This window comes from Heptranchias perlo, chromosome 14 (assembly GCF_035084215.1).
Source record: "Heptranchias perlo isolate sHepPer1 chromosome 14, sHepPer1.hap1, whole genome shotgun sequence".
NCBI classification, from domain to species: Eukaryota; Metazoa; Chordata; class Chondrichthyes; order Hexanchiformes; family Hexanchidae; genus Heptranchias; species Heptranchias perlo.
In genome coordinates, this window is record NC_090338.1 from 73,871,225 (window position 1) to 73,877,257 (window position 6,033).

Here is a 6,033-nt window from a genome sequence, read left to right on the forward strand (position 1 = left end):
ATCGTAGTAACGGCGGGTGTGACTGTATTAATCTCAGTAATGAATCGTAGTAACGGCAGGTGTGACTGTATTAATCTCAGTAATGAATCGTAGTAACGGCGGGTGTGACTGTATTAATCTCAGTAATGAATCGTAGTAACGGCCGGTGTGACTGTATTAATCTCAGTAATGAATCGGAGTAACGGCGGGTGTGACTGTATTAATCTCAGTAATGAATCGTAGTAACGGCCGATGTGACTGTATTAATCTCAGTAATGAATCGTAGTAACGGCAGGTGTGACTGTATTAATCTCAGTAATGAATCGTAGTAACGGCCGGTGTGACTGTATTAATCTCAGTAATGAATCGTAGTAACGGCCGGTGTGACTGTATTAATCTCAGTAATGAATCGTAGTAACGGCGGGTGTGACTGTATTAATCTCAGTAATGAATCGTAGTAACGGCCGATGTGACTGTATTAATCTCAGTAATGAATCGTAGTAACGGCAGATGTGACTGTATTAATCTCAGTAATGAATCGTAGTAACGGCCGGTGTGACTGTATTAATCTCAGTAATGAATCGTAGTAACGGCCGGTGTGACTGTATCAATCTCAGTAATGAATCGTAGTAACGGCCGATGTGACTGTATTAATCTCAGTAATGAATCGTAGTAACGGCCGGTGTGACTGTATTAATCTCAGTAATGAATCGTAGTAACGGCGGGTGTGACTGTATTAATCTCAGTAATGAATCGTAGTAACGGCCGATGTGACTGTATTAATCTCAGTAATGAATCGTAGTAACGGCAGGTGTGACTGTATTAATCTCAGTAATGAATCGTAGTAACGACAGGTGTGACTGTATTAATCTCAGTAATGAATCGTAGTAACGGCCGGTGTGACTGTATTAATCTCAGTAATGAATCGTAGTAACGGCAGGTGTGACTGTATTAATCTCAGTAATGAATCGTAGGAACGGCAGGTGTGACTGTATTAATCTCAGTAATGAATCGTAGTAACGGCAGGTGTGACTGTATTAATCTCAGCAATGAATCGTAGTAACGGCAGGTGTGACTGTATGAATCTCAGTAATGAATCGTAGTAACGGCCGGTGTGACTGTATTAATCTCAGTAATGAATCGTAGTAACGGCAGGTGTGACTGTATTAATCTCAGTAATGAATCGTAGTAACGGCGGGTGTGACTGTATTAATCTCAGTAATGAATCGTAGTAACGGCAGGTGTGACTGTATTAATCTCAGTAATGAATCGTAGTAACGGCAGGTGTGACTGTATTAATCTCAGTAATGAATCGTAGTAACGGCAGGTGTGACTGCATTAATCTCAGCAATGAATCGTGGTAACGGCAGGTGTGACTGTATTAATCTCAGTAATGAATCGTGGTAACGGCAGGTGTGACTGTATTAATCTCAGTAATGAATCGTAGTGACGGCAGGTGAGACTGTATTAATCTCAGCAATGAATCGTAGTACCGGCAGGTGTGACTGTATTAATCTCAGTAATGAATCGTAGTAACGGCAGGTGTGACTGTATTAATCCCAGCACTGAATCGTTGTAACGGCAGGTGTGACTGTATTAATCTCAGTAATGAATCGTAGTAACGGCAGGTGTGACTGTATTAATCTCAGTAATGAATCGTAGTAACGGCCGGTGTGACTGTATTAATCTCAGTAATGAATCGTAGTAACGGCAGGTGTGACTGTATTAATCTCAGGAATGAATCGTAGTAACGGCCGGTGTGACTGTATTAATCTCAGGAATGAATCGTAGTAACGGCCGGTGTGACTGTATTAATCTCAGTAATGAATCGTAGTAACGGCCGGTGTGACTGTATCAATCTCAGTAATGAATCGTAGTAACGGCGGGTGTGACTGTATTAATCTCAGTAATGAATCGTAGTAACGGCAGGTGTGACTGTATTAATCTCAGTAATGAATCGTAGTAACGGCAGGTGTGACTGTATTAATCTCAGTAATGAATCGTAGTAACGGCAGGTGTGACTGCATTAATCTCAGCAATGAATCGTGGTAACGGCAGGTGTGACTGTATTAATCTCAGTAATGAATCGTAGTAACGGCAGGTGTGACTGTATTAATCTCAGTAATGAATCGTAGTGACGGCAGGTGAGACTGTATTAATCTCAGCAATGAATCGTAGTACCGGCAGGTGTGACTGTATTAATCTCAGTAATGAATCGTAGTAACGGCAGGTGTGACTGTATTAATCCCAGCACTGAATCGTTGTAACGGCAGGTGTGACTGTATTAATCTCAGTAATGAATCGTAGTAACGGCAGGTGTGACTGTATTAATCTCAGTAATGAATCGTAGTAACGGCCGGTGTGACTGTATTAATCTCAGTAATGAATCGTAGTAACGGCAGGTGTGACTGTATTAATCTCAGGAATGAATCGTAGTAACGGCCGGTGTGACTGTATTAATCTCTGGAATGAATCGTAGTAACGGCCGGTGTGACTGTATTAATCTCAGTAATGAATCGTAGTAACGGCCGGTGTGACTGTATCAATCTCAGTAGTGAATCGTAGTAACGGCCGGTGTGACTGTATTAATCTCAGTGTTGAATCGTAGTAACGGCAGGTGTGACTGTATTAATCTCAGTAGTGAATCGTAGTAACGGTAGGTGTGACTGTATTAATCTCAGTAATGAATCGTAGTAACGGCAGGTGTGACTGTATTCATCTCAGGAATGAATCATTGTAACGGCAGGTGTGACTGTATTAATCTCAGTAATGAATCGTAGTAACGGCAGGTGTGACTGTATTAATCTCAGTAATGAATCGTAGTAACGGCAGGTGTGACTGTATTAATCTCAGTAATGAATCATAGTAACGGCAGGTGTGACTGTATTAATCTCAGTAATGAATCGTAGTAACGGCAGGTGTGACTGTATTAATCTCAGTAATGAATCGCAGTAACGGCAGGTGTGACTGTATTATTCTCAGTAATGAATCGTAGTAACGGCAGGTGTGACTGTATTAATCTCAGTAATGAATCGTAGTAACGGCCGGTTTGACTGTATTAATCTCAGTAATGAATCGTAGTAACGGCAGGTGTGACTGTATTAATCTCAGAAATGAATCGTAGTAACTGCAGGTGTGACTGTATTAATCTCAGTAATGAATCGTAGTAACGGCAGGTGTGACTGTATTAATCTCAATCATGAATTGTAGTAACGGCCGGTGTGGCTCAATCAATCTCAGTAATGAATCGTAGTAACGGCAGGTGTGACTGTGTTCATCTCAGTAAAGAATCATGGTAACGGCCGGTGTGACTGTATTAATCTCAGTGAAGAATCGTAGTAACGGCAGGTGTGACTGTATGAATTTCAGTAATGAATCGTAGTAACGGCCGGTGTGACTGTATCAATCTCAGTAATGAATCGTAGTAACGGCGGGTGTGACTGTATTAATCTCAGTAATGAATCGTAGTAACGGCAGGTGTGACTGTATTAATCTCAGTAATGAATCGTAGTAACGGCAGGTGTGACTGTATTAATCTCAGTAATGAATCGTAGTAACGGCAGGTGTGACTGCATTAATCTCAGCAATGAATCGTGGTAACGGCAGGTGTGACTGTATTAATCTCAGTAATGAATCGTAGTAACGGCAGGTGTGACTGTATTAATCTCAGTAATGAATCGTAGTGACGGCAGGTGAGACTGTATTAATCTCAGCAATGAATCGTAGTACCGGCAGGTGTGACTGTATTAATCTCAGTAATGAATCGTAGTAACGGCAGGTGTGACTGTATTAATCCCAGCACTGAATCGTTGTAACGGCAGGTGTGACTGTATTAATCTCAGTAATGAATCGTAGTAACGGCAGGTGTGACTGTATTAATCTCAGTAATGAATCGTAGTAACGGCCGGTGTGACTGTATTAATCTCAGTAATGAATCGTAGTAACGGCAGGTGTGACTGTATTAATCTCAGGAATGAATCGTAGTAACGGCCGGTGTGACTGTATTAATCTCTGGAATGAATCGTAGTAACGGCCGGTGTGACTGTATTAATCTCAGTAATGAATCGTAGTAACGGCCGGTGTGACTGTATCAATCTCAGTAGTGAATCGTAGTAACGGCCGGTGTGACTGTATTAATCTCAGTGTTGAATCGTAGTAACGGCAGGTGTGACTGTATTAATCTCAGTAGTGAATCGTAGTAACGGTAGGTGTGACTGTATTAATCTCAGTAATGAATCGTAGTAACGGCAGGTGTGACTGTATTCATCTCAGGAATGAATCATTGTAACGGCAGGTGTGACTGTATTAATCTCAGTAATGAATCGTAGTAACGGCAGGTGTGACTGTATTAATCTCAGTAATGAATCGTAGTAACGGCAGGTGTGACTGTATTAATCTCAGTAATGAATCATAGTAACGGCAGGTGTGACTGTATTAATCTCAGTAATGAATCGTAGTAACGGCAGGTGTGACTGTATTAATCTCAGTAATGAATCGCAGTAACGGCAGGTGTGACTGTATTATTCTCAGTAATGAATCGTAGTAACGGCAGGTGTGACTGTATTAATCTCAGTAATGAATCGTAGTAACGGCCGGTTTGACTGTATTAATCTCAGTAATGAATCGTAGTAACGGCAGGTGTGACTGTATTAATCTCAGAAATGAATCGTAGTAACTGCAGGTGTGACTGTATTAATCTCAGTAATGAATCGTAGTAACGGCAGGTGTGACTGTATTAATCTCAATCATGAATTGTAGTAACGGCCGGTGTGGCTCAATCAATCTCAGTAATGAATCGTAGTAACGGCAGGTGTGACTGTGTTCATCTCAGTAAAGAATCATGGTAACGGCCGGTGTGACTGTATTAATCTCAGTGAAGAATCGTAGTAACGGCAGGTGTGACTGTATGAATTTCAGTAATGAATCGTAGTAACGGCAGGTGTGACTGTATTAATCTCAGTAAAGAATCGCAGTAACGGCAGATGTGACTGTATTAATCTCAGTAATGAATCGTAGTAACGGCAGGTGTGACTGTATTAATCTCAGTAATGAATCATAGTAACGGCAGGTGTGACTGTATTAATCTCAGCAATGAATCGTAGTAACGGCCGGTGTGACTGTATCAATCTCAGTAGTGAATCGTAGTAACGGCCGGTGTGACTGTATTAATCTCAGTAATGAATCGTTGTAACGGCAGGTGTGACTATTAATTTCAGTAATGAATCGTAGTAACGGCAGGTGTGACTGTTTTCATCTCAGTAATCAATCGTATTAACGGCAGGTGTGACTGTATTAATCTCAGTAATGAATCGTCGGAACGCCAGGTGTGACCGTATTAATCTCAGTAGTGAATCGTAGTAACGGTAGGTGTGAGTGTATTAATCTCGGCAATGAATCGTAGTAACGGCAGGTGCGACTGTATCAATCTCAGTAGTGAATCGTAGTAACGGCAGGTGTGACTGTATTCATCTCAGGAATGAATCATTGTAACGGCCGGTGTGACTGTATTAATCTCAGTTATGAATCGGAGTAACGGCCGGTGTGACTGTATTAATCTCAGTAATGAATCGTAGTAACGGCAGGTGTGACTGTATTAATCTCAGGAATGAATCGTAGTAACGGCAGGTGTGACTGTATTAATGTCAGTAATGAATCGTAGTGACGGCAGGTGAGACTGTATTAATCTCAGCAATGAATCGCAGTACCGGCAGGTGTGACTGTATTAATCTCAGTAATGAATCGTAGTAACGGCAGGTGTGACTGTATTAATCCCAGCACTGAATCGTTGTAACGGCAGGTGTGACTGTATTAATCTCAGTAATGAATCGTAGTAACGGCAGGTGTGACTGTATTCATCTCAGGAATGAATCCTAGTAACGGCCGGTGTGACTGTATCAATCTCAGTAGTGAATCGTAGTAACGGCCGGTGTGACTGTATTAATCTCAGTGATGAATCGTAGTAACGGCAGGTGTGACTGTATTAATCTCAGTAGTGAATCGTAGTAACGGGAGGTGTGACTGTATTAATCTCAGTAATGAATCGTAGTAACGGCA